Genomic DNA, 21,861 nt, shown 5'->3' on the forward strand with positions numbered 1-21,861 from the left:
TCTCCAGATTGTTCGTGGAGACTTCTGCTGGTATTATTTGATTTAGCGGTGTGACCGCTGTTGTGTAGCGTCTCCACTGGGCATAATTCAGTATTAGAGTTATATTACACTAACGCCCCACTGAAATCACACCAGAAGGGGTCACAACATGAAGACACAGCAGTGTGGTTTGTGTTGTGCTGTTGTGTAGATCAGTTTATCAGTTGTGACAGTCTACAGGACTCATAACAAAACACAAGTGGCTTCATTATCCGGTACTGTGGCTAATTTAATGCTCATTTCATCTCATCTGTTAATTGGCTGATTTATTGTAGTGATTAATTGGTTTTTAAACATCTCCCTCATGGTTTCTCTGGATTAATTTATTGCTGAGTGAAATCTAAACACACGCTAGCATACAGCGAGAGATGTGTGTAACTGTGTGTGTTTGCCCTGCTGAGGAAAATGACTTAAACCAGCCTAAACTGGTTACCTGGTCTTAGCTGGTCTGGCCAAGCTGATCTGTTGGGCAGTTTTAGATGAGTACTTTATGGATAGTCAGGCTGAGAGACCAGCTTAAACCAGCTAAGACCAGCAAACATCTTATGCTGGTTTCAGCTTTTTTTTTTTTTTAATCATTAAGCTAGTTTTAGTGGACTGCTTTTTAAACAAAATACAAACTTTGTTGGCTTGACAAAAACCTTGTCTGAAAGTTTTCAAACGTTAAAGAAGAAAATGCAAAAGAGAGCAACTTAAAGGTGCTGTAAGCCGTTCTGTTACTTCCACCAGATTTAGCCGTTGAATTACAAAACGTCTTTCCACCTGCTGTTACAGAGACTAGTATGATATTTCAAGGCACCTTTCTTTGGTGATTTCTGACAGGTAATAGGGATGTTTCTGCATGCCATTTATTAAAAGAAATGAAACAAATCACTTACAGCACCTTTAATGTAGATTAAAGGCCTTGTGTGGGTTTGTTTACATTGGAATTTTTGACCACTGGAGTTTAAATAGTCTCAGCCCATTTGAACATTCCGTAAATGTACGTCTATGGGAGTTTTCTGAGTTTTGTTCGTCCATTGTGTGGAAACCGTACGTCCAATCAGTTAGAAAAGACAGAGGAACCCGAGTCAGAACAGTCTGAAGCTCTGTGCCACGTTCGGCTTTAGGAGGTGTTACAATTTCAACCTTTGATCTTGCTTTAGTAATTGTGGAAAAGCTCAAACCATGTGTATGTAGAGTATCAGTATGTTGGCTTTGTCAAGCAAATATAATATAATAAAGGTTTGAAGATTTATTGCACTTATGACACAGAGAGTAAAACCAGAGAAAACCCAAACCTCACATTATACTGGCTGTGTTCAGAATGGACTGCGTGCTTACTACTTTCTGCATACTGTACACTATACATTCTATGTTAAAATGGCTTAACTTTTGTCAGTCTGATCAAATAATGAGTCAACTTTTGTGCACAGTGTACATACTTTAGCCTTCAGGAATGATATGGTAGTGTGCTATTCCAAACATAGCCACTAGTACCCGGTTACTGAACATTTAACCAAAACAAAACAGATCTGTTGCTTAGAAAAAACAACATTATGAAAGTCTTGATTTCTCTGGACTACAGTCAACTAATAGTATTATGGCGGTAATCGTGCTGTGATGTCACTGCCGTAGCGTGAAATGCATCTGCTGTTTGGGGTCTGTCTGGTTTTGTCTCCGTGTGTATTTCTGCATGCAAACGCGCTTGGTTTTGTTTCTGTGCATGATGATAATGTTGTTTTCATGTCGACTCGATTTCAAACAAGGATCTGTGTTCTTGATGCATGGATAACTGCACTCGGCTGGACATGTCTGAACATCGCTTAGAGTTCCTGTTTTCAAAGAATGTTTATTTACCTGCTTTTATTTGTTTATTCTCTCGTCCTTTCGTTTGTTCTCATGCAGACGTGCTCTTAGAACAGTTCTTCAGTGTGACAAACGTCCTTGATGTTTTATCAGTGCTTGTTTAACGTGTTTTGGCTGTTTGTTTTTTTGACGACTGGATCAAGGTGAAACTCGTCTCTACTGTTAGTCGTGACAGGAAGATTTTTACTTCCCCATTGAGTGTTTTCAGATGAAGCTCATTTCAGATGAGACAAAGAGAACTTTATGAACTTGATAAAACTTCACTGTGTTGTTATTCATTAAGTGTGTGTGTGTGAGTATAAAATAATGATCCTTTGCATGAAATAACGAGTGTTTCCTGAACACACTCAAATAGAAAGCTGCTGTGTGTGAAGCAGATGATCTGTGATATTTTTGTATACAGTAGATAAAATACTTCACATGGACTGTGTGTGATTAGAATGATTGAAATAGTGGCGTTATATTCATGTACTCCAATAACAAAGACTTTCTTTAGAGACGGGTCAATGTGTGTGTGAATACAGACGTCACGGCTGAATGATGTGTTTGTGTTCATGAGCAGCTGTGACACACGTCTAGCGTGTAGTCTGAGAGCACCAATGAAAACGTTTCTATTTGGGGGGGGGTTCTAATTGAACACGCTTTTTTAATAACAAATTCTATTATGAGCAAAACAAATGAGTGCAAAGTTGAAAAATGAAAATCTGAAGATCTGTGCAAAGAGTCTAATCACTAATTTACCTGTAGTTTCAAACGTTCTCTTTATTTCCAGGTTTAAATGAGCTTTTTAATTCTAGATGTTCAATGTGGACTTTTAGATTTCACTGTATGAGACATGAACCAAGCATTCATCCAAACACACATATCACACAATCAAACAATAATTGTAGTTTCATCTCTGAATGGAAGTGTGTCTGTGGTCCATCTTTAAGAGATGAGAGCTGTCATGTATGCAACAGTATTGTGAACACACACACACATATACACTATATTGCCAAAAGTATTCGCTCATCTGCCTTTAGATGCATATGAACTTAAGTGACATCCCATTCTTAATCCATAGGGTTTAATATGACGTCGGCCCACCCTTTGCAGCTACAACAGCTTCAACTCTTCTGGGAAGGCTTTCCACAAGGTTTAGGAGTGTGTTTATGGGAATTTTTGACCATTCTTCCAGAAGCGCATTTGTGAGGTCAGACACTGATGTTGGACGAGAAGGTCTGGCTCGCAGTCTTCGCTCTAATTCATCCCAAAGGTGCTCTATCGGGTTGAGGTCAGGACTCTGTGCAGGCCAGTCAAGTTCTTCCACACCAAACTCGCTCATCCATGTCTTTATGGACCTTGCTTTGTGCACTGGTGCGCAGTCATGTTGGAACAGGAAGGGGCCATCCCCAAACTGTTCCCACAAAGTTGGGAGCATGGAATTGTCCAAAATCTCTTGGTATGCTGAAGCATTCAGAGTTCCTTTCACTGGAACTAAGGGGCCAAGCCCAGCTCCTGAAAAACAACCCCACACCATAATCCCCCCTCCACCAAACTTCACAGTTGGCACAATGCAGTCAGACAAGTACCGTTCTCCTGGCAACCGCCAAACCCAGACTCGTCCATCAGATTGCCAGATGGAGAAGCGTGATTCGTCACTCCAGAGAACGCGTCTCCACTGCTCTAGAGTCCAGTGGCGGCGTGCTTTACACCACTGCATCCGACGCTTTGCATTGCACTTGGTGATGTATGGCTTGGATGCAGCTGCTCGGCCATGGAAACCCATTCCATGAAGCTCTCTACGCACTGTTCTTGAGCTAATCTGAACGCCACATGAACTTTGGAGGTCTGTAGCGATTGACTCTGCAGAAAGTTGGCGACCTCTGCGCACTATGCGCCTCAGCATCCGCTGACCCCGCTCTGTCATTTTACGTGGCCTACCACTTCGTGGCTGAGTTGCTGTCATTCCCAATCACTTCCACTTTGTTATAATACCACTGACAGTTGACTGTGGAATATTTAGTAGCGAGGAAATTTCACGACTGGACTTGTTGCACAGGTGGCATCCTATCACAGTACCACGCTGGAATTCACTGAGCTCCTGAGAGTGGCCCATTCTTTCACAAATGTTTGTAGAAGCAGTCTGCATGCCTAGGTGCTTCATTTTATACACCTGTGGCCATGGAAGTGATTGGAACACCTAAATTCAATTATTTGGATGGGTGAGCGAATACTTTTGGCAATATAGTATATATATACAGTATATGTATATAAAGTTTTAGCGCATTAAAATAAAACTGATGGAAACGATACAATTTCACAAGTGTCAACATCATATTTTTCAGTCTAACTTTAGCACATGCATCCTATGTCGACACGTCAAATGTCGAGAAAAACTAGTTAAAAAATGTAGTGTCACATGACAGAATGACAACACAACAAACATTATAACGGAGAGGAACACTTGGACTGATGACGAGTTTTCCTCAGTTTCTTTAAAGACAATGACATTACCTTTATTCTTGATGGATGTTTTTCTAGACTTTTTCTGGATTGTGCGTTCCTGAGCTGGTAAAGATTACGCCATCTTTTACTAAAACACCCGGTAAAGACAAAAAGGAACAAATCCTGCACTCTACCTTAGCTTGCAAAAGTTATCACCAAACCTGTATTGCAATGTTTCGGTCACATGACCTTCGTTCTTGCGGACTAATGGACTAATGCAGTGTTTCTCAAGCATGTCATGCTATCGAGTGTTTATTTACTCATGCAACAGAAAAAGAAATGAGCGTGTTTTCATTTGGTTGGAAAAATGAGAAAAGAACACAAGAACATAATTGTGTGATTTTAACAGACACCGCAGTCCCGTGTTTCACAACATATTTCTGCCAGGGGGCAAATAAAATGACATAAAGTGAAGGGATTGTCCATGTTTGTAATTCAAGAGTGTAATATAGGATCACAGGCTCATTATAACGCCACCTGTTGTGTTGTGACAGATATTTTAATCAATTTATTCTAATAATCCCAGATAGAGATGAGCTCCATTTCGACATCATCTTCTGATATTTCCTACGATTGTAATTAAAGTACGTGAAATTAAAGAGTAAACCGGCTGATTTCAATAAACTGTCTCAATCTCTCCATTTTACTCAAATGTGGGGACATCTGAGATACGAAAGGAACTAGTGTTGTCACAGTACCAACATTTCAGTAGTCGGTGCCGATACCAGTGAAATTTCACAGATCTCAAAACCAATTTCGATACCACAGCAAAAATATGCTAATGTGATAATGTGCTATTGAAAATAAGTTTAGTTATTTTTAATAATTATTTTAATTATTATAGTTTAATAATTATTATTATTTTCCAGAACATGATTTAAAGTTTAATTTAATAATCAAAATGGTGTCTAATCAGTTAATTCTTAAAACTTTTAATCAGTGAAAATATAACTTTTTAACATCAACCAAACTTTTATTCAACAGCTGTCATGCTTGTGATAAATGTATTATTATTATTATTATTGTTATTATTACAGAAAAGTATTATTCTTATTAAGAGTATTATTCATTTATTTTTATAGATTTTTTTATTTCATTTCTTCAATATCAGGCATTTAGCTTTTATTTTGAATCGTGCTTTTATTATGAAATGTGTTTTTTGACGGAAGCTTCACTTTTCCAGATAAACAGTTTCGTGACACAGTCCAGTGTGATCATTGAAGAGTTGCGTCTGAAATCTCTTTACACTGTCCTTTGAGTCTGATAAATGAAATGTAGGACACAGTTTTGAAGTGTTTGTATTTTAGATTACTGTTGTTTGTGTATGTGGACATTTGATTAAATGTGATTACTGTGAAGCACTTTGGTCAACTCTGTTGTTTTAAATGTGATATAAATAAAGTTGAGCTGAGATTAAAGTGCAAATGCTGTGATTTAATTATATAAACATATAGTCTACATGTAATATGCGTTTTACAGTGGATTAGTGCTCTCCTCTGTCATCTCATACAACATGAATGATTCTCAGTGTCTGTGGAGTATCTAGAGTATGAGCGGTTGGATTTATACATTTATTTAAAGTACGCAGCTCGTCCAGAGTAAGATTGCAGCCTTCAGTGGTTTAATAAATCACACTAGGACATGTCACTTGGATTAACTGTCTGTTTCAGTGTTAAAGGAGTAACAGAGCACACGTTCAAAATAAGCCTGTGAGCATATTAAAGCTGTCGTGTGTCAGTCATACTGCGCACTGGTACCGGATAGAGTTGGTGTTCGGTAATACCGGTACTGCAGAAACACGGGTATCATTACATCTTTTTATTGTAGTACCAACTTGGTACCGAAGTACCGGTACTTTTGACAACACTAAAATGTACATCATTTGTGATATAGTCACAATTCTGAATGGAAACGGCAAAAGAGCCGATTTCTTTTGTGCTAAACCAAAATTATGCGACTTACATTTTTTATTTATTTATGACACCACGCACGCCATTTTATCAAATGAGCAGGAGACAGCAATTTTCACAAATTTCACTTTGTCAATAATAATACAGCGCAAAAAAGTGGATGGAAACTACAGTAACAGTAAACATACACAGTTTTAACAAGGCACAGCGGCTCATCGGCACACCAGAACAGAAAAAAGCAAGAAAAATAAAATTGGCTTACCGTTTATCAAACGCTGATACTATGCTGAATGAAGAACAATCTGGAGTCATGTGTAACAGTGTAACATGAAGTCCTCTTTGCCTCCTGAACTTCTTCAGAACGTCGAATCTTTGTGACACCTGTGCTAAAAGAAGCTAAATGAAGTGCAACAAATGAAACGGAACACAGGTGACTCGACATGCATTTTTAACTTGAAACGGTGTCCTGCACGAGACACTGAAAAAACAGCGAGACATGATGACACAGTCAAAAACGTCTGTCCCGTGCGTGTTTACATAGTAAAACAATGCAAAAACAGAGAATATGTCCGCAAAAACATGTTCGATGTGAACGGCCCCTATCTCGTCTGTAAGACAGAGCGCGTGCACAAAGCAAGTTAGGTACGTCTGTTTATTTATTCATTAATTACAAACTCCGAAACCCAAAGACATACACTATATTGCCAAATGTATTCGCTCACCTGCCTTTAGACGCATATGAACTTAAGTGACATCCCATTCTTAATCCATAGGGTTTAATATGACGTCAGCCCACCCTTTGCAGCTATAACAGCTTCAACTCTTCTGGGAAGGCTTTCCACAAGGTTTAGGAGTGTGTTTATGGGAATTTTTGACCATTCTTCCAGAAGCGCATTTGTGAGGTCAGACACTGATGTTGGACGAGAAGGTCTGGCTCGCAGTCTTCACTCTAATTCATCCCAAAGGTGCTCTATCGGGTTGAGGTCAGGACTCTGTGCAGGCCAGTCAAGTTCTTCCACACCAAACTCGCTCATCCATGTCTTTATGGACCTTGCTTTGTGCACTGGTGCGCAGTCATGTTGGAACAGGAAGGGGACATCCCCAAACTGTTCCAACAAAGTTGGGAGCATGGAATTGTCCAAAATCTCTTGGTATGCTGAAGCATTCAGAGTTCCTTTCACTGGAACTAAGGGGCCAAGCCCAGCTCCTGAAAAACAACCCCACACCATAATCCCCCCTCCACCAAACTTCACAGTTGGCACAATGCAGTCAGACAAGTACCGTTCTCCTGGCAACCACCAAACCCAGACTCGTCCATCAGATTGCCAGATGGAGAAGCGTGATTCGTCACTCCAGAGAACGCGTCTCCACTGCTCTAGAGTCCAGTGGCGGCGTGCTTTACACCACTGATTCCGACTCTTTGCATTGCACTTGGTGATGTATGGCTTGGATGCAGCTGCTCGGCCATGGAAACCCATTCCATGAAGCTCTCTATGCACTGTTCTAGAGCTAATCTGAAGGCCACATGAACTTTGGAGGTCTGTAGCGATTGACCCTGCAGAAAGTTGGCGACCTCTGCGCACTATGCGCCTCAGCATCCGCTGACCCCGCTCTGTCATTTTACGTGGCCTACCACTTCGTGGCTGAGTTGCTGTCATTCCCAATCACTTCCACTTTGTTATAATACCACTGACAGTTGACTGTGGAATATTTAGTAGCGAGGAAATTTCATGACTGGACTTGTTGCACAGGTGGCATCCTATCACAGTACCACGCTGGAATTCACTGAGCTCCTGAGAGCGGCCCATTCTTTCACAAATGTTTGTAGAAGCAGTCTGCATGCCTAGGTGCTTCATTTTATACACCTGTGGCCATGGAAGTGATTGGAACACCTGAATTCAATTATTTGGATGGGTGAGCGAATACTTTTGGCAATATAGTGTACTTACAAAACTGACCCAAACCCGGGGTCGGGTTGCAGACCTCTAAACTGAAGTCTGAATTAAGCAGAACGATTCGTGATTCGTGTACTGAATCTGAACCAGAAAATTACACACTTTCATACTGCAAACGTGAATTTTTAAGCCGCCATGTGTTTTTAAAATAAAAGTATTTAAATCAGTACAGCTTCGAAATTCATGTTGGAGGTCTGAAAGTGTGTTATTTATGTTGTAGAACAAAACATCCAATGACACGTCAGAATTTAATCTGTTGCTTAAGTGTCTAGATACTTTTGTGTCCAGTGAATGATCATTGCTTCAGCAGTGTGTGTGTGTGTGTGTGTGTGTGTGTGTGTGTGTAGTAGGAGGAGGAGGAGGAGGAGGAAGAGGTGTCTAACTGTGCCGTCCATGTTTTGAATCACGTTCTTGTTCTCTGTTGGGAGTTTCACTGTGTGTCAGACAATCAATACTGCTGATCTTTAACATCTCTCAAACACTCAACATGCTCATTTTCTCTCTCTCTCGCTGCTGTTTGTTTAAGGGTTGAGTTTCCCATCGGTTAATTAGTTGTGTTGTGTTCGTTGGATGATTCGTTCTGGATGATGTAGTTCGATTCGTGTTCGAAACAAACAGTTGTGTAAGGTTGTGTACGATATATGCTAGTGCACTCCTAAACTCTGACACATAATACTGCTGAATATTCTAAACATTTGTTATATAGATCATGGGTTTATATTATTCCATGTCTGATATTTGTGCTAGAGAGATATCCCAAACGATTGTTCATATCTGATCAGAGATCATACGAGTCTGCTCTGAGAACGGATGCTGATTGGTTAAATTGATGTGAAATACCATCCTCTTCAAGGACAATCACAAACAGAGCTCATTTCACACTGAGTGTGTCATTTATATTGTCAAACACACACTGAGAGAATGAGGTGTGTACATTGAATGATCAGTCTTTGAGGCACTTGTCTTACATGTAACACGCCAAACTTGAAATGATTAAATCAAACGCAGACAGTTCTGAATCCACAGCGCGACTGTCTCATCTACTAATTAATTATTATTGACGTTGGACTTGACAACGTGATCATACGGGAAGTTTCCGAAAGTTCCGGTACCCTAGGGTTGGTAACAGTATGCTGACTATCTCCCATCGGACATATTTGGAACGGCTCAACAACAGTTACTTTCCCTCATGTCACGACTGTTAGCGCGTTGCGTCAGTTGCATGGGAGACCACAGTTCAATCCCCAATCAAACGAGGAAGTAATCACATTTGTTTAAACAGTCACAAGCGTAATAAGGAGGTTTTTATCCTTAACATTGCATTTTGTCTCTACTAATGGTTAGGGTTAGATCTGGGTTTTGGTTGAGGTGGAGATTAAATAAAAAAAGCATTTCTCTTCACTGTTTTACACCCTGTTCAGCTGAAAACAACTCTTTTTACAACTGGCCTCTGGCGACCTCTCCTGGTTATAAATGGATGTCACACTTGTTTATATGCTCTGAAACACTTACCGCTTTAGCCTCTGGGGGCAGTGTTTTCAAATTCTGTCAACGTTAACCGATTTCGGCTAAAGAAAAATCGGCACACACTTGCCGAATTTTATGTGAGATCAGGCTGGACTCGAAAGACTTGTATTTCATCAAATGTTTTCCTCACTTGAACTAGCATTCAATAATGTCTGTGTTGATGAACAATTCAACAACATTTGTGCCGATGCCTTGAGCGTTTCACATGAATATTTATAGATATTCAGCATTATAGTTTACATCTGTGAATCAAACCTGATGTGGCATGCTATTGGCCAAAATGTGTGTCACTCACAAGCAATAGGCACCACCCTCCTTTTAGCCACGCCCCTATACACAACATATCACTGTTATCCTAGTGCATTTAGTATGTCAGTACTTGATTTGTCCCTTTGAATAAGGGCTGGGCATATGGCAAAAAAAAAAAGAAGATTTTTCAAACATTAGGACGATTCATGATTCATGTTGGTTTTTAAGAGAAATCTTATTATTTTAATTATATAGATCTATAATCTGACAGTCTGCATTCACCGCTTCATTCAGCGCTGCGTGAGCAAGCGGCGCCCTCTAGCGCTTGTGTGCGGGACATGCTGAGCAGCACAGCAATATAAGATGATAAATGATTATCATTACAATTCAAATCACAAAGTTTGGCAAAATGATCATTTCCCAAATGCCAGTTATTGTCTGATAGGGTGGAGGTTATATCTATAGTGTTTACTAATATTTTAAAAACAAACAGGACACACATGCACACTAATACACTTATAATGGAAGTCCTGCAGACATGCTGTAAATAGATGTTTTAAATATGCAATAATCACAGTACTGTGTAAGAATGATAATAATAAGTGATGTATTTATGAAAGGTTTATAGCGGATGTTTACAATCGTTAATCACAGTTTTCTGCAGGCCTCCAGAAATACAAGCTATGAAGAATTATGAACTCATAGAAAGTTTTTCCAAAGTTATATAACTCTTTTAAGCCATGTTTTATGTATTTTGTCACCAAACTGGTCTTTTATGCTCAGGGTTTTGTGGCAGTGATGCACAGCAAGTTTAATGTTAATACATCAAAGCGGTATTAAGAGCGTATTACATGTTTATGGTGCCCTCACCGTCAAATTGGTTGATGACAACATGAGAATGACGAATACAATTTGGTGTATTAAAACATTTGTAACTCTTGAACCACATGGTCTTAAGATGATCTGATGCAATTTAGTGAAGTTTGGACACAAAGTGCAGTATAGGATGGGTTTGAAAAATATGTTTTCGACTGAATTGAAAATGGTGGAAAATCTACATGAAGAAGCTCCACCCACAGAAATTATATCAGTGAATTATAATTAGAAGGTAATCCACTTAGAAAAGTAGTTCTGCCACAAAGGGACAATTTAAACACTTTACAGCTCAAATGACAGACATTTGTACTGAAGAAGTGTTTTTGAACAAAAATACAAGCTGCATATTTCTGCTTTTAACACATCTGGCTCCACAGACATTCATTATTGGTTTTAGAGGTTGAATTATATTGGATTTGATATCGATAACGATAAAGGTGAAAGAAAAAGCAGATGACAAATTAATCGGCTGATAGTTAAAAAAACAAAACAATTTATTAAATACCTGATAAAAGGCATGCATCTCCAAAAAAAATGGAAAAACTCTTTTTCTCATAAATAATCGAAAATAACATCATTAGTCACCTTTAGCGCCATAAATACAACTCTATCATTACACATCTGTTAGTGAACTGTTTGATATATTTATTGGACTTAATTGGATTTTTGTTAGCGAATGTGAACATACACGGTTTTCTTATCATGTGTTCCAATGATGCATGTTCAGTTTCAGACTCGAGTCTAACTGTTCGTGTTCTCAGATCTCAGGGCTGGATTGGTAATCTGGCATACCGGGTATTTTCCTGGTGGGCCGACACACTTTGGTGCCGATCAGGGGCGGACTGGCCATCGGGAGAACCGGGCCGGCCGCGATAAGCTGAAATGAGCTGCCGCGTTATGCAGAACGGCCCACAAAACGGCACAGCGATATGCCGAAGGGGGCAGCGATACGCCCCCCCTGCTCAACAACTTTTGGGCCAGTTTCTATGTAAAATCCTGGGCCGATTTCTCTTCCCAGTCCACCCCTGCCAGAACTCCACTGCTAGGTTATCGATTGCTAGAGAATTAATTATTGGAAATAATCTGAGCTTTTACTTACTATTTTAGATTAAAAAAAAAAAATGTATGACTAGGGTTTCTAGTCCGGTTGTCAAGTGGACAGTTCAGTTTCAAGATGCATTTTCATGTCCAACGCAGAATTAGCTTTCACCTTTCACTCACGGTTTCACGAAGATGGAAATCTGGCAACCGTATATAGCTGGTATAGTCTACGTTTTAAAGCTATCTGATATTGTGCAGGAATGAATGGCTTTAGTTGTCAGGGAAATCACAGAGCCAGCGTGATGTAGGCAATCTCTTCGCAAAATTGATTTTTTTTTTGCAGTGTACTTTTAATCAGCATTACAGAATAGAAGTCACTGTGGAAAATTATTATGATCAATATAAATGATCAATGATCATCATTGTCAAACACGTGGCAAAAACTGAATTTATGCTTGAGTTTTTCTCTGGCTCGACTCTTGTGTTTCGTCTAATATCAGGTCGTGGCAGAATCGAGCCTTCAGGTGGACAGAATGTTCCCTCTTTAAACTCTTGATTTAGTTTCAGATGACACGAGGGCAAATCGACACCCATAAAGAATTGCTCTCTGGCTACGCGTGATTGGTTGCTCCTGAGGGTGTGTGTGTGTTGGCGTGTGTGCGGAGAAACTGTTTTACTGTGTGTAATTACCCAATGAGATGCCATCACCTCTGTTTTCACCCCGCTCAGAGGTTATGAAGGCAGATCTGGCAACCCACGGAGAGTCTGCCCTTCACATTTCACTACAGTAATTAAAGCAGTGCTTGATGAGGCGTGTTTTATTTCTCTTCTGATTACAGATGGAAAAACACAGATACAACAAGAACTCTCTCTCACACTATCTAATCCATTCTTACTTCCAGCTCTTAGATTTTTAGGCATTTTCCCACCTACAGTACTGGTACTTTTCCCTTAGTAACTTTCTAGATGAGAACTATTATGATGAATGGGACACCCGAGGAGACTTTGCCCTCTTGCATTCGCACCCGCAGAAGTAGCCCCCATAGTGACGTCATCTAGTATCGACCATTTTTCTTCTGACATTGTTTGTACGTGTGATTCAATAGCAACAACAAAATCAACAACACCAACGGAGGACGCCAGGATCAGAGGTACACTTTCGTTAAGGCTGTTTTGTCCGATAAACATCTGATTATATATATCCGTCATCCCAGGAAAATTCCATATAGTAATCCTGAAATCGCTTTATAGTTTGTATAGTCACACAGTACAAACAGTACAGATGCGATGAAAACTCGTGTATCCCGATGAAGTCATACTGTGATTCTCTTTAGATGTTTGTTAGATGTTATTTCTGTTAAGGGAATTGTAAAATTAGTGCAATTCTCTGAGTAGCATGCTAGCAGCTACAAGTTGTTGTTTCTTTTTTTGTTTTGTTTTTTACAAATGGTGGCTGTGCACTCCTTGTGTTAGTCAATGCTTTGTGTGTCATAGGTTTTTGACCAATCACAGGCTGCAGTACCTCCAATAGTCTCTATATGTCCCGAAAGTACCTACCCCAGAGTCGGAGCCAAAAATGTCCCTTAAAATGGCTCAGAGGAACTATAGTTCCTCAGGTGCGAAAAGTACTAGTCCCGGGGAAAAGTACCTAAAACGTGCTTTAGTCCCTGCAGTGGGAAAGATCCTATTCTCTCATTTTAATAGCTGGAAGATTTCAGTTTGTCATGCTAATGTATTTTATATGGTTCTACACTAAACTGAATAAATGAAAATAAATAAATCCTGGAAATAGTAAGATAAGAGTTTTGTTTGTTTGTTTGTTTTTCAGGTTCAATACAAGTTAAGGTCAATCGACAGTATTTGTGGCAAAATTTTGATTACCGCAAAAATTAATTCTGACTCGTCCCTCCTTTTCTTTAATAAAAGTACAAATCTGGATTAAAGTGAGGCCCGGTCAAAATAATCGCTTCCCAAATGTTGGTTGTATATGCAATAAATTTGAAACACATCATAGATTAAAGCAAAAAAAGAGAAATCCATCTGAATCATCATGGTAAAAGGAGCGGTGGTGGAACAAATATTTTCTTAATTTTGTCTTGTTTTCCAGTAAAATATTGTAAACAATATGACGAGCAAAATGGCATGAGATATAAAGTGTTGTTTTGAAAGAAAACTAACTGAATTTAGTAACGTGTGCTTAAAACTAGAAAAAAACGATTTGCCAGTAAGGTCATAACAAATAGAAAAAAACTTGATTCAAAGGGGAAACAAGTGTATTGTTCTTACCCCATTGGCAAATAGTGTTTTTCTAGTTTTTAGCATAAACCACGGCAAATTTGGTTAGAGTTCTCTGAAAATAAGACTCAATATCTTATACCATTTTGCTTGTCAAGAAATTCCTGGTTTTGGAATCGATGGAATCATTTCCAAGAGTCGATTCCAGACTCATTTTTTCTATTCTTTTTCAATACCGAAAAAAAACGGGAGGATAAAGTTATATGTCATAATAAACAGCTCACTACAAAGCGTACTTTGCACTATTTATAATAGCATGAATTAAATGTAGGCTTACTATTAATAGCTCCACTCTAAGATTAAATCAGGGTCTATATGCACATACCAAAGTACAACACTTGAATCCCATGAGATAAATTTGAGGCAAGTTTGTGTAGATGTGCCTGTATTTCCAAGAACTACCGAAAATAATCTTAAAAGCACCATTTAACCTACATTGAGATTGTCTGTTATCCCTCATGAGTTTTTGTTTAGAAAGAGGTTTATATATTATAATGTACAGTAATTGTCCATGTGACAAGGAGGCGGCTACGCACACATGCCCGGCCCCCAATCGGGCTAATCAGCCGAGGAGAGGGATAGGTGCAACGAGATGCGGCAGTTCGGGAGAGAGAGAGCTACAGGCAGCTGCCCTGTATGCGTTATTTTTTATTGTCTTTGTGTTTAAGTTTATTAAAAACATTACTTTGATGCTTCGTCCGGTTCCCACCTCCTCTTTTCCATTGAACCCTATTACACTGGTGCAAAAACCTGGGAAAATTGGAGGAAGATCACACTGTCCTGGAGACCTCGCTGCTGGCTCAAGAACGCGGTGCCAAGGATACACGATCTGGTGAGACGCAAAGGGTTCATCGGCAGGCTACCGAAAGGGATGGCTGAGCGAGACCAGTGCCTTCGCCGGGCATCGTGTTCGGAAGTGGACCAGCTGGCTGAGGACTGAGTGGGTGGCGTGTCCGGGAGCCAACAAGTTTTTGTTTTTTTCTCCCTTCTTTCTCTTCCTCTCTCTCTCTCTCCCCCTCTCTCTCGCTCTTTCTCGTTCTCTTTCTCTCTCGCTCCTCCCTCCCCCTCTCCTTTCCCTAGAGCTGTTCCGGATTCACAGAGGCGGGGAAAACCATCCGGCTCTGGGTCGGCCGATAGGGCAGTGGCTCCTCTCCAGAAATGGGGGGGAGTAAGGCTCAGACCAGAGAGGTCTCCGGCCTGAGTTGGGCGATGGGGGTATGTGGAGAGCGGACTACAATGGTCAGGTTGATGATCGTTAAGATGCAGTCATTTTATAATCATTTTGTAAATTGTATTAGTGCTGTTAGGCTTCTGAAATGTGTAGTTCAGTAGTCAAGGAAATAAACACATCAAAAATATCAACCGGTTTCCCCGAAAGGAATCTCCAACACTTCGAGTCGATTCTCGATTCCCGACGCCTCGGAATCGATTCTTTTTGGAACCGATTCCAAGCCTAATTTTGCAGTGAGCAACAGAGCGGTCAAGTCGAGCATTATCTAAGTCTGTCAGTCTGACTAAGCAAAAACTGATACAGATCAAAGCATTTTCATGACATTTTAAAAAGACTAATTATTGTTTTTTTCTGACTGAAATCAAATTTTAAAGTGCATGTAATCGTAATGTGTATGTTGTTAGGGAACTGAACCCATGACCTTGAGCGCTGTGTTCTACCTGTTGAGATATCTGTAGCTCAGCTGTCTCTACTCTCCCATTGGCACATGGCACAATAATGTGAAATGGTTTAGTGTTACCACATACTTCCCAAGTTTCAGCTCTGCTGGGATGAATGTCAAACACACATAAAACATGATGGAATAATGTGAAATCTTTGGCTTTCGGTTTCCTGACCAAACTCTCCTGTTGGGCTCACAGTGCTGTTCTGTCTTCTGCAGATCTTAAATAAGCTCAGAGCTTCAGAAACACATTTGTCTGTTGAGTCTGTAGCTTTCTCAGGATCTTCAGTCACTCCATTAAGGGTCAGGAGTTTCCACTCAAGAGCCACTCTCAGGAAGCTCGTGTTGGATCAGTGATTGATGTGAATCTCCCAAATGGATTTCAGACTGTGGAGGGGCTGTGCAGTATGGATTTTACACACACACACACACACACACACACACACACACACACACACACACACACACACACTGGCACTTTACCTCACACATGCCTGTCAACTGTACCTGCATCAGTCCAGTGAAATCAATTCATACCTGTCATCCGTATATTGATCCGTTTCCATCCTCTGGTCTAATGGACACCGCTGAATACAGTATTTAACTTTTCAGAGACTTTAAGATCTTACATTAAGTCGATGCTAATCACCCCTGTTTGTCTTCAACAGTTTAGATATTAAAGTCATTATTAGTTTCAGCGCTCATGAATGAGATGTTTTGAAGCCGATGCAGTACTGTAATTATATATGTGTCTGTCTATAGTCCCATGGCAAGATCATTGAATAGGTTGTTTTCAATCAGCTGAACAAATTCTTAATCTCAAATGGCTGCTTGGACAATTTCCAGTCTGGTTTCCGACCGCATCACAACACAGAGATGGCGCTCATAAAGATCCTTAATGATATTCAGCTAAATACTGATTCAGGCAAACTATCAGTGCCGGTATTATTAGATCTCAGTGCTGCCTTTGACACTGTTGATCACAACATTCTCCAAACACAGGGCTGTGTTTCCCAAAAGCATTGTAAGCTTAAGTTGATCGTAGAGGCCATTGGCACCAATGGTTTTTACGAGCTACTTAGGCTTACGGTGCTTTTGGGAAATGCAGCCCAGATTGGAAAACTGGGTAGGGCTCTCTGAGACGGTCCTCAACTGGTTCAGGTCATATCTAGAAGAGAGGGGTTACTATGTGAACATAGGTAACTATGAATCTGAGTGGACATCTGTGACGTGTGGAGTCCCACAAGGCACTGCTCCTGTTCAACCTATATATGCTCCCACTAGGCCAAATTATGAAAAAGAACCAAATTGCGTGCCATAGCTATGCAGACGACACCCAGATCTATATAGACCTATCGCCAAACGACTACAGCCCTATAGACTCTCTGTGCCAGTGCATTGTAAAGTGAGACAGTGTTTAGTATTATGCTACCCACAGCTGGAAAAAGCTTCCAGAAGAGGTCAGGTGTGCCCCAACATTAGCCACATACTAGTCCAGACAGAAAACACATCTGTATAGCTGTGCAATGTATTCCCTGAGCGATGTGCTGCAGTTACTGATTACACTACATCATTTTATTTCTGTAATCTTTTTCGTTTGAAATCTCCATTTTCATTTTCTGAACATCATCATTTTCCAAAGAATGTGTTAATTAATGTAGAGCGTTTTCGAAAAACTCAGTTTTTGGTGGAGGAAAACCCCGTTCTAGTATTCTAGAGGCATAACAGTAGTGAAATTAATGCGTTTTCAAACAAACCCATATCAGTTTGGGTGTGGCCTTAGAGCACAATAATCCATTTCCGTTTGAAAACGCATTGATTTTGCCACATTTATGACTTTCATCCACACCGAATGGCATTTTCCTCCATTGAAAGAAGAGACTTTTGGAAACACTTTCCCATAACTGCACATTTTGGAAAAGAATGATGTTCAGAAACTGAAAACAGAGGTTTCCAACTAATGGGTTAGTGTGGATGTGGCTTTAGACTGGAAGAAACCATCTGACTGATATGTAAAGTGACAAACCACAGTTTTTGTTTCTTTTGTTTGGTTCATTTGTTGGACACAATTATTTTCAATCTGTTGTAACATTTATTTGAGCTTTCTTAATTATATATTTTGCCAAATTGCCATTTTCATTGACTACTGGAACAGTTCTGAGCTTGGTCAATTATTTTCACAGTTTGAGTTGTAGTTTGAGCAGCAATTAAAACAAAACAATAGTCTGCGCACACCATTGTCACTGATTGAAATGTAGAAGATGTTTTGTTCCTGCATATCAGATTAAAAATAGCAGTTTGAATGACTAATATTGAACATGTTTTCTGCAGTTCTGGAGAGTTCTAGTGGAGGACAAAGTCATGTTGAAGTCAAGTTATGCTCAGATTTACAGGAGTTAGACTATTTCTGGTCAGTGATGTGACGCTGATTTTTTGTCCGGATCAATTTAATTATTGAAAAAAACATTACAAATGTAATTCACACAAACACTAGCTTGAATCGGTGAGATGACAGAGAGTTCAGGGGATGATAGATGTGTCCGGTCATCTGTTAGAGAGTATTGACCGCTCGACGGATGGAGTTGCACACATTTGTCCAGTGAATCTGTGCTAATCCTTCATGAGGAATATATTTCCTGCAGACGTGAACTTTGTGAAAGGTCACATACTGCAGCTCGCTCTTCCTCACAGTATGTCTGTGTTTCCAAGGTGATCAACTTCTAAAGGGACATTAAGCCACAGATGTCCATACACACAGATAAAACATTTTTAAACTTGTTATTAGCAGTAAAAGCATTTCTATTACTATTGCTCATACTGACTTGATCAAACTTCTAATAGTATTAAACGTTTCTGTTTGTGCTCCAGAACAGCCAAGTTTCACACTGTACCCCTAACTTCACATATTTCTTCACCTCATCTTATTTCAACCTACGGTCATGATTTCTTAAAGGTTTTCGTGGACACTTTTATTCTTTGCCCTGTGATCGGTAACGGCCAGAGGGTGTGTTAAACCTATTGACGTTCTGTATAAAACAGCACAGTATTCTGAACTTTGTGATGGCTGCTGGTTAGTTAGTATTCACATCAAACCTTCCTTTGCCAGAGTCTTCCTGCTGGCCACCGGGGGAAATTACAGCTGATCCCAAATCAGTTCCAGAGCAGTATGAAAGTCCTCCAGTATAGATGGGGTCACAGCAGGTCACAGCCTTGTGTGAGGTGTTCAGTATCACCAGGAGAGGCTCCAGAGAGCAAGAGGTCATTTATTTAGGCCAGTTATATGTGAAATATGGTCTTAAGTGAGAAATATCCAATAGAGAGCAATAATTCTCTGAATGTTGTTTTGCAGCTGCCAAACCGATTGAGTCTCTCACAGTCTCAAGGTGCCGTGTTTCTACAGTGCAGCACTTCCTTTCTCAGGTGTTAGCACTGGTGCTAGTGAACTCAAACTTTTATTAGCTCAAATTAAAATGTATTTTCACATAAATTACTTGATTTATTGATATATGGTTATTATTAAAACTGTGGTGTTCACTGAATCTCAGAAACATGTTGAATCCAGTTATTGAGTAAAAGTGTCACAAATCGAGAAACTACATGCCCACAGACTTTGAGAGCAAACATAATAATATCTTGCATTTTTATTGATTACATCAGTTTCTGCCGCTTTAATTTCATTTTTTGTGCACAGACTTTGGTGACCGACTCCATGGTGATCCTCTAAAATTTGAGTACTCAAGATATGGCAATCACAAAAGACATCAGACTCATTTTATATGTTTTTGTTGCGACGTTCCACCTAGGCGGAAATGACACTTATTGCACACGGAAATCCCTAATTATCTGGAAAATATTTCGCTAAGATTGTAGTATACTTGTAGCATGTATTACCTAATTACCAAGCAATATTACATGTATAAACCTGAAAAGAGACATTTTAAATCAACTAAAATTGCAGTAATGTTAAATTCATAAATATATATATATACTGAGTGTATATCTTGTAGTGGGTATGTATTTTCTATTTTGTGCATGTGTACTGTATATAACTTCCAGCATGACTTAATGCTTATAACCACTTAAAAATATCTTATGGATGTTTATAAGAAGACATTGCTTTTGTTACTTTACATAAAGCATAACTATTATATAATATAACTTCTGCAGATAAAATTGGATGTTGCTTGTGTTATAATGCATTATACTCTAAGGTATAACTATGAATAGATAATTATTATAATTACATAATAAGGCTCTTAAACAACATGAGGGCAAGTAAATAATGACACAGTTTTCACATCTCCTTGTTTGAAATTCAAAGTCATAAAAGTAACAGCCAACCAAACAAACAGTTCAGTCAATATAATTTACACACACACACACACACACTCACACACACAAACACATGCACACACACTCACACACACAAACACGCACACACATGCACACTCACACACTCACACAAACACATATACACTTACACACACGCTCACACATACACTTACACACACACACACACACTCACACACACACTCACACATACACTTACACACACACACACACACTCACACACACACACACACACACTCACACATACACTTACACACTCACACTCACACATACACTTACACACTCACACACACTCACACACACACACTCACACATACACACTCACACATACACTTACACACTCACACACACTCTCACACACACACACACATCAACACACACAAACACACACACACATGCACACTCACACACACACACTCACACATACACATATACACTTACACACACACGCTCACACACACACACACACTCACACATACACTTACACACACACACACACACACATACACTCACACATACACTTACACACACACACTCACACACACACACACTCACACACACAAACATGCACACTCACGTGCACACACATGCACACTCACACAGACACACTCACACACACACTCACACATACACATATACACTTACACACACGCTCACACATACACTTACACACACACACACACACACACACTCACACACACACACACACTCACACATACACTTACACACACACACACACACTCACACACACACACTCACACATACACACTCACACATACACTTACACACTCACACACACTCACACACACACACACATCAACACACACAAACACGCACACACATGCACACTCACACACACACTCTCACACATACACATAAACACTTACACACACACGCTCACACACACACACACACTCACACATACACTTACACACACACACACACACACTCACACATACACTTACACACACACACTCACACACACAAACATGCACACTCACGTGCACACACATGCACACTCACACAGACACACTCACACACACACTCACACATACACATATACACTTACACACACACATACACTTACACACACACACGCTCACACACACACACACACACTCACACATACACTTACACACACACACGCTCACACACACACATACACACAAACACGCACTCACACACACACACACTCACACATATACTTACACTCACACACACGCACACACACACACACGCACACACACACTCACTCACACACACACATACACACACACTCACACACTCACACACACACACACACACACACACACTCACACACACACTCTCTCACACACACACACACACACACACACACACTCACACACACACACTCACTCACTCACACACACACACACACACACACACACTCACACACAAACAATTTAATGCGTTAATCCAGTGCAATTAATTATAAAAACACATTTTTTTTTTAAATAATGCAGTTAATCATGTCCCCGGTCCGTAATAAGGATGATTCCTGAGCAATTCAAGCTTGAGGTACCACCTTTTTTCTCCAGGGGGCAGTAAGCGAAACTTCAGCTGTATAGGTAACGCTGAGCTTATACAGAG

The 21,861-nt window shown here is 39.9% G+C and overlaps 1 protein-coding gene across 3 annotated transcripts in view; it reads left to right on the forward strand.

Moving 5' to 3' along the window:
* LOC127410360 (neurexin-2-like) overlaps window positions 1-21,861 on the forward strand; it is a 495,400-nt gene that overhangs the window by 233,923 nt on the left and 239,616 nt on the right. The gene's annotated exons all lie outside the window — the stretch shown is intronic.

The sequence above is a fragment of the Myxocyprinus asiaticus genome, chromosome 2 (genome assembly GCF_019703515.2).
Source record: "Myxocyprinus asiaticus isolate MX2 ecotype Aquarium Trade chromosome 2, UBuf_Myxa_2, whole genome shotgun sequence".
In the NCBI taxonomy this organism is placed as follows: Eukaryota; Metazoa; Chordata; class Actinopteri; order Cypriniformes; family Catostomidae; genus Myxocyprinus; species Myxocyprinus asiaticus.